The sequence below is a fragment of the Eriocheir sinensis genome, chromosome 26 (assembly GCF_024679095.1).
Source record: "Eriocheir sinensis breed Jianghai 21 chromosome 26, ASM2467909v1, whole genome shotgun sequence".
NCBI classification, from domain to species: Eukaryota; Metazoa; Arthropoda; class Malacostraca; order Decapoda; family Varunidae; genus Eriocheir; species Eriocheir sinensis.
In genome coordinates, this window is record NC_066534.1 from 3,461,002 (window position 1) to 3,474,397 (window position 13,396).

The window sequence follows — 13,396 nt, forward strand, 5'->3', positions numbered from 1 at the left end:
ATAAAAAAAATAATAAAGAATGACCCATTCTGCGTGCGTCACCATCGTTAGTACCGGTACCAGTACTGGAGTGTGCCGGCCCTTTCTCTTTGAGTACTTACTTTCTACATAAAAAATCAGTATATAGGTGTTATGAAAAGACTAATTATCTAATAACACTAACAGCAGATATATGCAAAGTTCTGGCACCAACTTTTCCTATCTATTATACATACTGACAGCATATATGGTACCGGTACTACTGGTACTGGAGTTGTCAGGACCGGTATTACCGGTACTCAAACATATTAGTTGCCAGTTTTCGCCAGCTGACTGAATTGTTCTGAAATCTGTCTTCACTTCTGTCCGCGACTGTATATATATATATATATATATATATATATATATATATATATATATATATATATATATATATATATATATATATATATATATTTTTTTTTTTTTTTTTACAGCTAAAGAAACAGCTCAAGGGCAACAAAAAAAGGTGTAAAAAAAAGCCCGCTAATCGCTGTTCCTACAGAGACAAAAGTTATGAGCGGCCAAAAGAGAGGTCAATTTCGGGAGGAGAGGTGTCTTGATACACTCCTCTTGAAAGAATTCAAGTGATAGGCAGGAGGAAATATAGACAAAGGAAGGCCGTTCCAGAGTTTACCAGTCTAAGGGATGGAAGAATGAAAATTCTGGTTAACTCTTGCGTAAAGGGTTTGGACAGTAAAGGGATGAGTATGAGTAGAAAGTCGTGTGCAGCGGGGCCGTGGGAGGAGGGGAGGCATGCAGTTAGCAAGTTCAGAAGAGCAGTCAGCATGAAAATATCGATAGAAGATAGAAAGAGAGGCAACATGGCGGCGGACTTTAAGAGGTAGAAAACTTTCAGTATGAGGAGGAGAGCTGATGAGACGAAGAGCCTTAGACTCCACTATGTCCAGGAGAGCTGTGTGAGTGGAGCCCTCCCACACATGAGATGCATACTCCATACGAGGGCGGACAAGGCCACTATTAATGGCTAGCAACTGTGCGGAGGAGAAGAACTGGCGGAGACGGTACAGAACGCCCAGCCTCGAGGAAGCTGATTTAGTAAGAGAAGAGATATGAAGTTTCCGGTTGAGATTTTGAGTTAAGGATAGACCGAGGATGTTAAGTGTTGAAGAAGGTGAAAGCTGAGTGTTGTCAAAGAATAGGGGATAGTTGTTTGGAAGATTGTGTCGAGTGGATAGGTGTTTTTGAGGCGTTGAAGGACACCAGGTTCTTCTTGCCCCGATCGGAAATAATAGTAAGGTCTGAGGCTAAGCGTTCTGATGCCTCCAGCCTGGAATCGTTTAGTTATTGTTGGGTGGGTCTTCTATTAAAAGAAGTTGAGTAATGCAGAGTAGAGTCATCGGCGTAAGAATGGATGGGACAGTTCGTTTTGGAAAAAGATCATCAATGAGCAACAGAAATAGAGTGGGAGATAGGACAGAACTCTGCGGGACACCACTGTTAATAGGTTTAGGGGAAGAACAGTGACCGTCTACCACAGCAGAAATAGAACACAGCAGAAATAGAACGGTCAGAGAGGAAACTGAAGATAAAGGTACAGAGAGAAGGAAAGAAACCGTAGGAGGGTAGTTTGAAAAGCAAAGATTTGTGCCAGCCCCATCAAAGGCTTTTGATATGTCCAGCGCAATAGCAAAGGTTTCACCGAAACGGCTGAGAGAGGATGACCAAGAGTCAGTTTAGAAGGCAAGGACATCACCAGTAGAACGCCCCTTGCGGAACCCATACTAGCGATCAGATGGAAGGTCAGGAGTGGAAAGATATTTTTTAATCTTCTGGTTAAGGATTGATTCAAAAGCTTTAGATAGACAAGAAAGTAAAGCTATAGGTCGGCAGTTTGAGGGATTGGAAAGGTCACCCTTTTTAGGCACCGGCTGTATGAAGGCATACTTCCAGCAGGAAATAAAGGCAGATGTTGACAGGCAGATGCGAAAGAGTTTGACCAGGCAGGGTGTCAGCACGGAAGCACAGTTTTTAAGGACAATAGGAGGCACTCCTTCAGGTCCATAAGAATATATATATATATATATATATATATATATATATATATATATATATATATATATATATATATATATATATATATATATATATATACTGTATGTATGTGTGTGTGTGTGTGTGTGTGTGTGTGTGTGTGTGTGTGTGGTAGGGGCAAGTCTATCTGAATGAGGAATGCAGCGTCCTCAATCTCCCTGAGCTGTCTTTCCCCTCTTTCTCTCTCCTGTATATGCTTCTTTCTTTGGGTATCCGGGGGAATAATCCTCCCAGCTGTCTTGCGTCCCTGCCCTATGGTGAGCAGTCAGTCCAGCCCCTAATCTGGGTTGATTCGGGAGAGGGGTTTGCACCCCCCTCCCCCCACAAAAAATATCCTAGCCAAAAACAATTTTAAAAGTAGAGATCGGGGTCGGGGTGCGTGCCTCGACCCCGATCCGGTCTTGCAGGGGGGGCCAGCCGCGCGGCAGGCTTCCACGATGCATCCCTATCCGCGGAGCCTGCAGTCAGTGACGGGTGCAGGGCAAAGCTTACGGGACCTCTGCACCTTGAAGGAGGAAGGGCTCCGCAGCCCCTTTTTTTGTTTTGTACGTGGCAGAGGTTGTGTAGGGGTTGCGTCTGCCCGCAGAAACAGGCCCGGGGTTAACCTTCGGATGGCTCTGCGTGTGGGCTCCTGGAACATCTGAATTCTCGGACGATGATCGACTGCCCTACCTATTACATGAGCTCAGTGAGCTGAGGGTTGACATAGTGGCACTCTCTGAGACGAAGAGTCATGGCAGTGGCGAGATCAGTAAGGGGGGGTACACCTTCTCCTGGCCCGGCATGAGCAATGGCTTCTATCTCAAAGAGGTAGCTATGGGCATCTCCAGCCAACTGCTGTCATTTGTGGTTGAGGTTGTTCCGGTTGATGAGCTTATAATGCGAGTGAGGCTGAAGCACACACTGGGCTTCATGTCTCTTGTTGCAGTGTACGCTACTACCGAAATGCGTGAAACTGAAGAGAAGGAAATGTTCGACGCCAAACCTGACATGGTATTAGACCAGTGCCCTTCCCAGGACACACTCATTGTCCTGGGCGACTTCAATGCTACTACTGGCACTGACAGCGTTGGCTACGAGCTATGTGTTGGTCCTCATGGTTTTGGTACCAGGAACATCAACAGCTCTCTCCTCCTGAATTTTGCAAATTCCAGAAGGTTGAGAATTCCGGGTTCCTGGTACCAGAGACCAGAGCTACACCGTTGGAGTTGGTATAGCGATGCCGGAGGGGTAGCTAAGGAGATTGACCACATCCTCGTAAATATTTGTTGGAGGATCTTTCAGAACTGCAGGGTTTATCGAAGGGCTGAGTTCTTTGCAACTGACCATAGGCCTGTTGTTGCAACACTCAAGCTTCATGTCAGGTTAAGAAAAATCTCGAGATGCAACACTACTGTGTTCCATCTCGAGAGGCTGAAGGACTTGGCATGTGCTCAGAAGTATGCAGCGACAGTCTCAAATCGGTTTGATGTGCGCAGCACCCTGGATTCCTGGAGGACCCTGTAGAACTGTGGGATACCTTCAAACGTGAGACTACAAGCTGCCAAGGAGCATATTGGAGAGTGCCCGAGATCTAAGAGTGGCTTTGCCTCGGTGGACACGCTGGAGAATATTGAGAAGAGTCGCGCTGACAGACTTGCTGGGAAGGAGGACCAATAAAGGGCTCTGTCGCATAGGACTAGAGCTCTCCTGAGGAGAGACAAGAAGAGGTACGTCAGGGGTCTCGCTAAGGAAGTCGAGGGCCATTTAAATGCGAATGACCTCCGACCTGGTTACAGAGCCCTGAAGATGCTCTCAGTTGAGCGCTATCCGAACAGCTGATGGATTTCTCGTATCGGACATGGATGGGGAGAGGCCTCGTTGGGCTGAGTACTTTGAGCAGCTGTACATGGCGGTCCTTCCAAATGGGCAGCTTCCAGTTGCTGGGTTGCAAGGGGCGGATGCTGATCCACCCATCGACAAAAGTCCACCCTCTCTGACTGAGGTCAGAGAGGCTGTGGCAAAGTTGAGGGGTGGAAAGGGACCTGGCACCTGTAACATCAGTGCGGAGCTGCTCAAAGCTGGAGGTGAGGCCATGATCCGTGGGTTGCTTGCGGTCTTGACTGCCGTATGGCAGTCCGGTATCATTCCTCCTGACTGGAAAAGGGGGTTGGTCGTCCCTATCTGGAAAGGGAAAGGGGACCGACAGAACTGCAACAACTACCGTGGTATTATATTGCTCAGTGTCCCAGGCAAGGTGCTTGCCCACATATTGCTGATGCAAATTCGCAGCCACATACTGAAGCTGCAGAGATCTGAACAGTCTGGGTTCACGCCTGGTAGGTCAACAACTGACCGTATCCTAGCGCTTCGCGTATTGGTGGAGCACCGACGTGAGTTTCGACAGGGGATACTTGCAGCCTATGTCGATCTCAAGAAGGCGTTTGACTCAGTGCATCGCGAGGCACTCTGGGATCTCTTGCGACTCCGTGGGATTCCTGCGCGGACTATTAGTTTGCTGACTGGCCTCTATTCTGGGACAGAGAGTGCTGTGGTGTGTGGAAGAGTTGTTTAGCTTATTTCCGGTTAATGCGGGAGTGAGGCAGAGCTGTGTCCTTGCCCCATCGCTTTTAAACACTTGTATGGACTGGGTACTGGACAGAGTTGTGGACCAGAGTTATTGCGGTGCATCCATTGGCAATACCAGGGTCACTGACCTTGTTTTTTGCCGATGATGCAGTAATCCAGGCGGAGTCGCTGGATGTTCTGGTGATGGCTCTCGAGGCACTGCAAGACGAGGTGAAGCCCTTGGGACTTCAGATCTCCTGGGCCAAGACAGGGTATAGGTGTTTGGAAGCTTGCTAGATGAAACAGTACACTCTGTCCATGCGGGTGGTGAGGACGTTGAGATCTCAAAAAGTTTCACGTATCATGGTTGCGTAGTTCATAACAATGGTGAGTCTCGCCAGGAAGTCTTACGGTGGATTGGCCTGGCCCACGGTGTTATGGACTCGCTCAACACGAGTATATGGCGTTGTCGATACCTGTACAGAAGGACAAAGATCTAGATCTTCAAGTCCCTTGTGCTCCCTGTCTTGCTCTATGTTCTGAGACATGGACACTAAATTGGGACTTGGAGAGGTGCATTGATGCCTTTGGTATTAAATGTCTAAGCAAAATTGTGGGATATCGCTGGAATGACTTTGTGTCAAACCGGCGACTACTCCGTGAGACTGATTCGACATATATTACTTGTAGAGTCCGTCATCGCCAACTCCGGCTATACGGGCACGTGGCACGTTACCCTGAAGCTGATCTGGCTCATCAAATTATCTCGGTAAGAGACAATCCTGAGTGGAGGAGGCCAAGGGGACGCCCACGGAGTTCGTGGATTAAGCAAGTCGATAGATCCTGCTGGGAGGTACTAAGGTTGGGAAGAGGGCCTGCATGGAGACTCACCTGGAGGGACTCCCGGGCTTGGCGTCGTAGGGTGGGCGAGGCGACGGGCCCCCCGGCGTATGCCTCCATCGATATATATATATATATATATATATATATATATATATATATATATATATATATATATATATATATATATATATATATATATATAACCATAATCTTTACATTTCCGCCCGGAATCGTGCCAAATCTATTCTTCGACTTACCAAAAACTCCTTTATCCATAGCAAATGTCAACAAGTTGCTTTCTCTAATTCTTCCAGACTTCTGGCACTTGGCCAAAAATATCTCATCCAATGTCACTTCTTCCTCTTTCCCTCCTGTTCTTAACCCAGACGGCAGCACTGCCGTCTCATCTATCTCTAAGGCTGAACTCTTCACTCAAACTTTCTGTAACAACTCCACTCTGGACGATTCTGGGCATATTCCTCTTACTTATCCCCCCTCTGACTCCTTCATGCCTGTTATTAAGATTCTCAAGAATGATGTTTTCTATGCCCTCTCTGGCCTCAACTCTCAGAAGGTTTATGGACCTGATGGAGTGCCTCCTATTGTCCTTAAAAACTGTACTTCCGTGCTGACACCCTGCCTGGTCAAACTCATTCGCCTCTGCCTATCAACATCTACCTTTCCTTCCTGCCTTCGTACAGCCTGTGCCTAAGAAGGGTGACCGTTCTAATCCCTCAAACTACCGCCCTGTAGCTTTACTTTCCTATCTATCTAAAGCTTTTGAATGAATCCTTAACCGAAAGATTCAAAAGCACATTTCCACTTCTAACCTTCTATCTGATCGCCAGTATGGGTTCCGCAAGGGGCGTTCTACTGGCGATCTTCTTGCTCTCTTAACTGATTCATGGTCATCCTCCCTTAGTTGTTTCGGTGAAACTTTCTTAGTTGCGCTAGACATATCGAAAGCCTATATCGAAAGCCTTCGATAGAGTCTGGCACAAGTCTTTACTTTCTAAACTGCCCTCTTTCAAATTCTATCCTTCTCTCTTTTCCTTTATCTCCAGTTTCCTTTCCAGCCGTTCTATCTCTGCTGTGGTAGACGGTCACTGTTCTTCCCCCCAAACCTATCAACAGTGGTGCTCCACAGGGCTCTGTTCTATCACCCACTCTCTTCCTGTTATTCATCAATGATCTTCTTTCCATAACAAACTGTCCTATCCACTCATACGCTGATGACTCCGCTCTGCATTATTCAACTTCTTTCAACACAAGACCCACTCAACAGGAATTACATGACTCCAGGCTGGAGGCTGCAGAACGCTTAATCTCAGACCTTACTGTCATTACCGATTGGGGTAAAGGAACCTTGTATCCTTCAATGCCTCAAAAAAAAAAAAAAAAAAAAATCTTCCAAACACCTATCCCCTATTCTTCGACAACACTCAGCTGTCACCATTTTCAACACTAAACATCCTCGGTCTATCCTTAACTCAAAATCTTAACTGGAAACTTCAAATCTCTCTCACTAAATCAGCTTCCTCGAGGTTGGGCGTTCTGTATCGTCTCCGCCTGTTCTTCCCCCCGCACAGTTACTATCCATATACAGGGCCTTGTCCGCCCTCGTATGGAGTATGCATGTTACGTGTGGGGGGGCTCCACTCATACAGCTCTCTTGGACAGAGTGGAGTTTAAGGCTCTTCGTCTCATCAGCTCTCTTCCTCTTACTGATAGTCTTCTACCTCTTAATTTCCGCCGCCATGTTGCCTCTCTTTCTATTTTCTATCGTTATTTTCACGCTGACTGCTCTTCTGAACTTGCTAACTGCATGCCTCCCCCCCCTCCCGCGGCCCCGCTGCACGCGACTTTCTACTCATGCTCATCCCTATACTATCCAAATCTCTTACGCACGAATTAACCAGCATCTTCACTCTTTCATCCCTCACGCTGGTGAACTCTGGAACAATCTTCCTTCATTTATATTTCCTCCTGCCTACGACTTGAACTCTTTCAAGAGGAGGGTATCAGGACACCTCTCCTCCCGAAATTGACCCGTTTCGGCCATCTCTTTTAATTCTTTTTATAAGCAGAGAGTAGCGTTTTTTTTTATTATTGTTTACGTTTTTTGTGTGCCCTTGAGCTGTCTCCTTTGTTGTAAAAAAAAAAAAAAAAATATATATATATATATATATATATATATATATATATATATATATATATATATGTGTGTGTGTGTGTGTGTGTGTGTGTGTGTGTGTGTGTGTTTGCGTGTGTGTGTGTGTGTGTGTGTGTATGTGTGTGTGTGTGTGTGTATATATGTATCTATGTATATATATCTATATATATATATATATATATATATATATTATATATATATATATAGAGAGAGAGAGAGAGAGAGAGAGAGAGAGAGAGAGAGAGAGAGAGAGAGAGAGAGAGAGAGAGAGAGAGAGAGAGAGAGAGAGAGAGACGGTGTAGTGTACTGAGAGAAGGTCCGCCCCTCGCTCCAGGATCTCGGTAATGTCATGTCAGGGGTAGAACGTAAATAAGATGACCTTGTCTATTCTAATAGGCTGCGGGCTAACTGCTCAGGCCGGGAATCGTACCCAGGCCCGAGAATTCATATCTAGTTTTGCAAACCACTAGACCGTGTTCATAATATATATCAGTGATATCGATACTGGACTCAAAAATTCATCTATATATTTTTATTGGCCATTCCACGGTCACACCGCGTTGAGAGCATCGCTTCCACTCCGATCAGCGAAATTAAGCAACGTTGGGTCTGGTTATTACTTGGATGGATGACCGCCTGGGAATGCCAGATGCTGTAAAATTTTTGGGACGTGGTGGCTGAGTGATCAACGTGCAGGCTCGGTGTTCAGGAAGACGCAGGTTCGCGTCCCGCCCGCCACTACAAACGTGCTGGCCTAAGACTACGCATATGCTTTCCTGATGACCACCTATCAACATGGACTCTAGATTCTTTTTAAAAGAGGATCAAAGATGAGCTCCTAGGGACAACATGAGCCAAGTAAGATTGTGGCACTAAAAACACTTTCCTACACCATAACGAACTGGGGCTGATCAACAGCATAAAAGTATATAAAAAAAAAAAAAGCTGCCGGTGCCATGGGCGAAATGTAAAAAAAAAAGAAAAAACTTTCGGACCTTAACGCCAATACTTTCTATTTTACATGGGTGCCATTATTGTCATTATTCCCATTAAACGCGTCTCCGTGGTGCAGTGGTTAGCGTCCCTGACTACGAATCTGCAGTCCTGGGTTCGATTCTCGGCCTGGGCAGTCGGTAGTCGGGATGGTCGATAAATAAATACCTGGGGAAACGTGGAAAAGGTAAAATGTTGCAACCCGGATGTTACATTGGCGCTGTGCTCTCCCACCCCATGCTCAAAAAAGTCAACGGGAAGGAGATGAGCACCGCCGCCACGCTCAGCTATAGCGTATGCTCCCAACTTTACCTTTACTTTTACCATTCTTGCTTAGTTCATGCAACCCACCGATCCCACTTGATCCTCTTGAGAGAGTTTCACTAGTCACGACTGACAGGTGTAACAAGAGAGCATGTGGGTTTTCTTCGGCCACTCGGCGATGACTGAATATTGTTAGCCTTTAGTAGAGAGAAGGACTCGGAGCTAGGTCTCCGGAAAACCTCGCCCGCACGGTGACAAGTCAGCCACCGCCTCTCTCTGTACTAACTTTGCTTATGATACAAAGATTAGTAGTTCGGTACTCTCTATCCAGAACAGAGCCTGGAAAAGTAATGTACAATCTCTTCATTGTCTATTAAATGTGAAATGTCCTTTAACATTAATAAGTGCCAGAATCTTCAAGTGAAAACTAAAAACATGGAGGTATAAATGCGAAGTATGCTGCATAAATCGCAAACCCGTAAAGTGTAGAGTCGAACTTTGTATTATTCCCAAAATGCAATGAAGAACACAACATAATCTTAGTCTTTATTAACACAATATTATCATTCTAGAATGCAGATGACATATTACCATTATACGTATGTACTCCGTGGCGCAACTCGTTAGAGCGCTGCGCTGCCAGGCTTCACGGTCTGACAGGGCGGCGGTTCGAGCCCGCTCAGGCCGGATTCTTTCCGTTGACTACGAGTGGTTACTGACCCCCTTGAGCAAGGGGGATGGGGTGTGTGGTGTGTGAGGTCCTGGCAGTACCCATAGATCGATGATAAAGAGCATTTGCTCATGTCGGGAGGGTACCTGCTGGCGATTACGAGTCCAACACGTGATCAGACCGTGGTGGTGAATTAAACACACACACACACACACACACACACACACACACACATGCGCGCGCACACACGCACACAAACAGACGTCACCGAGGTCAGACATGTGTCACGGCACTTCTTAGCAGCCATGGGTCAGCTTGTGACCCTCTCTCCCCTTTCCCACCCCCCTCACATTTTAACCCGTCATCTAAAAGAACTTTCTTTATAGTCCATCGCTGAGTTCTGTATTTCCTATTTGGTAGATTTTGAGGTAAAAAAATGTTAAGTAATGCAGAATATAGACATCCGCATAGGAGTGAATATAATACTTCGTTTTCGAAGGAAGATGTTTGATGAACAGTAGAAATTGCGAGATAGAGCAGAGCAACAGACTCCGTATCCTTGACGGGTGTCGGGAGGGCTTTGTCGCAACAGCTCGCTGGATAGACGGGCAACACTCGCGCATAGTCGGTTAGTAACGAATAGGGATGGGCAGGTACCGTTAATTTGAGTACCAGTAGTAGCGGTACCGAAAACTCGGGTACCGTTAGTACAGGTATCGATACCCAAAGGAGTTTTTTTTTATTTTAATGACGTCTGATGAAATTCCTAAATAAATTTTCTGTAAAGAAAACTCTCTCTCTCTCTCTCTCTCTCTCTCTCTCTCTCTCTCTCTCTCTCTCTCTCTCTCTCTCCTGAATGAAGTGAATATTTTTTTCGAAAAAAAAAATAGCATGTATACGTAGTTATTATGGATGTACTCATAGTCTAATAACAATAACAATATATATTAGCATCCTAAAAAAAAAAGAATCGGACATGAAATATTATCCAATAAATAAACCCAATAATAAAATAATCGAGACGAGAGCTATGATGGAAACGAAAAGCAGGACAAAATGGTAGTAACTTGGGAAGACGGTCAGCGAGGCAGTGACTCAGCAGCCAGCACAACATTCAAGGCATAATTCGTCTCCACAGGGCCCATATCGCATGGCGACTGGCGAGGCCGCGCGCCGCCGAGCGTCAGATCCAATCGGTACCGGCACTATTGGCAATGGTCAGTACCGTTTGATCATGAGTCTTCTCGGCACTTGGTGCCGGTACCGAGTGCCGACTGAATCGATTCTTCTCGGCACTGGGTACCGGTACCGAGTGCCGAGAAGAATCGATTCAGTCGGCACTCGGAACCGGTATCCAGTGCCGAGAAGAATCGATTCAGTCGGCACTCGGTACCGGTACCAAGTGCCGAGAAGACTCATGATCAATCGATACTGACCATTACCACTAGTGCCGGTCACGCGGTATCGCCGACACCCGTCAAGGATACGGAGTCTATGGCAGAGCCCTACTGAAAACCAGATTATTGGTATGGAGTATTCATCTCATGTGTGTGGGGGTAGGGTTCCACACACAGCCGCAATGTTGCCTCTCTTTCTATCTTCTATAGATATGTTCATGCTAACTACTCTTCTGGACTTGTTTAACTGCATGCCTCCACCCTTCCCGCGTCCTAGCTACACATAGGTTTCTACTCTAGCTCATCCATATTTTATCCAAATCCCTTATGCAAAAGTTAACCAGCATCTTCCTTCTTTCGTACATTTCGCTGGTAAATTCTGGAACAATCTTTTTTCTTGTGTCTTTCCCACTGCCTATAAATTTAACTATTTCAATAGGGGAGTATCAAGACACCCCTTCAACCAATATTATTGACATCTCTTCTGGCCGCTCGTACTGACATCTTTTTCCCTTGAGATGCTTCCATTGGTGTCAAAAATAGGGTTGATGTGATCGTCAGCCACAGTGGAAATAGACAAGCCTGAAAGGAAACTGGAATTGGAGGTACAGACAAAGGTATATATTATTATTTTTTTTGCCAGACTATGTCAAAAACTTTTCAGGTGTATAAAGCAATAGTAAAAGTTTCACCAAACCTTCTACGTGAAGATGACCCGGAGACATTTAGGAAAGCAAGAATAGTATCAGTATTACTCCCAGTGCGAAATCCGTACTTGTGATCGGAATGAAGGTTGGAAGTTGATAGATGTTCAATAAATTTTCTATTAAGGACTGTTTCAGAGAGAGAGAGAGAGAGAGAGAGAGAGAGAGAGAGAGAGAGAGAGAGAGAGAGAGAGAGAGAGAGAGAGAGAGAGAGAGAGAGAGAGAGAAAGGCAGTTTGAAGGGATACAGCGATCACTCTTCTTCAGCACAGGTTTAGAGGAAATTTTATGTGAGTCATGTGAATATAGTTTGGTGTAGAAAGTAAGATAATTTGTCCTGAAAGAGTATACTGAACTGCTCTCTGGTGTTAATAATATTGAAACAATTGGTAGGTGGACATTGGAGACACGAGAATGACTTTGATGGGCTTCCAGCACCCCTTCTCCCACATATATTCCAGTGACAATACTTTCTGCCCGTTGCGGTAAGGTGTCTGGCCTGCCTACTTTACCTACTTTAATTATTTTATTAATTGCATTCAAAACAAACTGTAAACGGTGCAGCAAGAAATCACTAAGGTTTCTGCATTAATCAAGTTGAATTCCGTTCAATCTAATGACTATGATGACTTCAAGAAGGTATATATTAGAGGTCTATGCTTTATCTAAGACCTCTGCTCGATGAAATTCTTGTCTTGAGAACCCTTACGGAGATGAATTACCTTCATATAAAGCCTTTTATCTTCTCTGACAGTTGAAAGACCCTCTTTGGCGTGCTCATTGTATAATTTAATTGCAAGTCTGGATCCTACACATATTAGTCATTTGGTCACGAAGAACTTTAATATAACAAATTTTGTCATTGTAATTTTCTTGAGAATCACATGAAATCTCCCACCCCCTTATCCCTCCAGTAAAGCAACCCGAAATCATAACTGAGTGTGGATGTTTGATAGTCTTAACAGATAACGGGGATCAAGGAGAATAATGTGTAAAGGACACGTAAGCTTGCTACGTCTCACTCTACCAAACTGAAAAGTTGACTCATCGTTCAGTAAAACCTTGCTCGAGTACTCAACGGTGACACATTTGTAGTTTCTTCAAAAAGTGAGACTGACATCATGCACTTTGCGAGAAGGGAGGGCTTTGAGGTCGATGAATGAAGAGGCTGCTACTACTGCTACAACTACTACAGCTACTACTACTCTCTGATACTGCTTTTACGAACTACGACTAGGCTACCCCTACCACTGCTTTTTTTTGCTTTTTTTTTTTTTTACAGCAAAGGAAACAGCTGAAGGGCCAAAAAAAAAAGGGGGGGGGGAAACAATAATGAAAAGAGAGCCCGCTAGTCACTGCTCCTATAAAAAAGGGTTCAGAGAAGTGGACGAAATTGAGGTCAATTCCGGGAGGGGACAGTCTTGACGACTGCCCCCGACTCTTGTCTCGGATGTTTAGCATGGAATACTTTTTCACGCTAACCCTCACGACCCCACACTCCCCTCCCGACGTCAGCTCAGCATCCAGCGACCGTTTCTAGATCTCTTTCAAGACATGCCCGCAGTTGCTATCCGCCCTCGTATGGAGTATGCATCTCACGTGTGGGGGGGCTCCACTCACACAGCTCTTCTGGACAGAGTGGAGTCTAAGGCTCTTCGTCTCATCAGCTCTCCTCCTCCTACTGATAGTCTTCTACCTCTTAAATTCCGTCGCGATGTTGCCTCTCTATCTTC

The 13,396-nt window shown here is 45.3% G+C and overlaps 1 pseudogene; it reads left to right on the top strand.

Annotated features, from left to right (window-relative positions):
* Positions 1-8,178: 8,178 nt before the first annotated feature.
* On the top strand, positions 8,179-8,297 carry LOC127003948 (5S ribosomal RNA; annotated as a pseudogene).
* Positions 8,298-13,396: the final 5,099 nt, after the last annotated feature.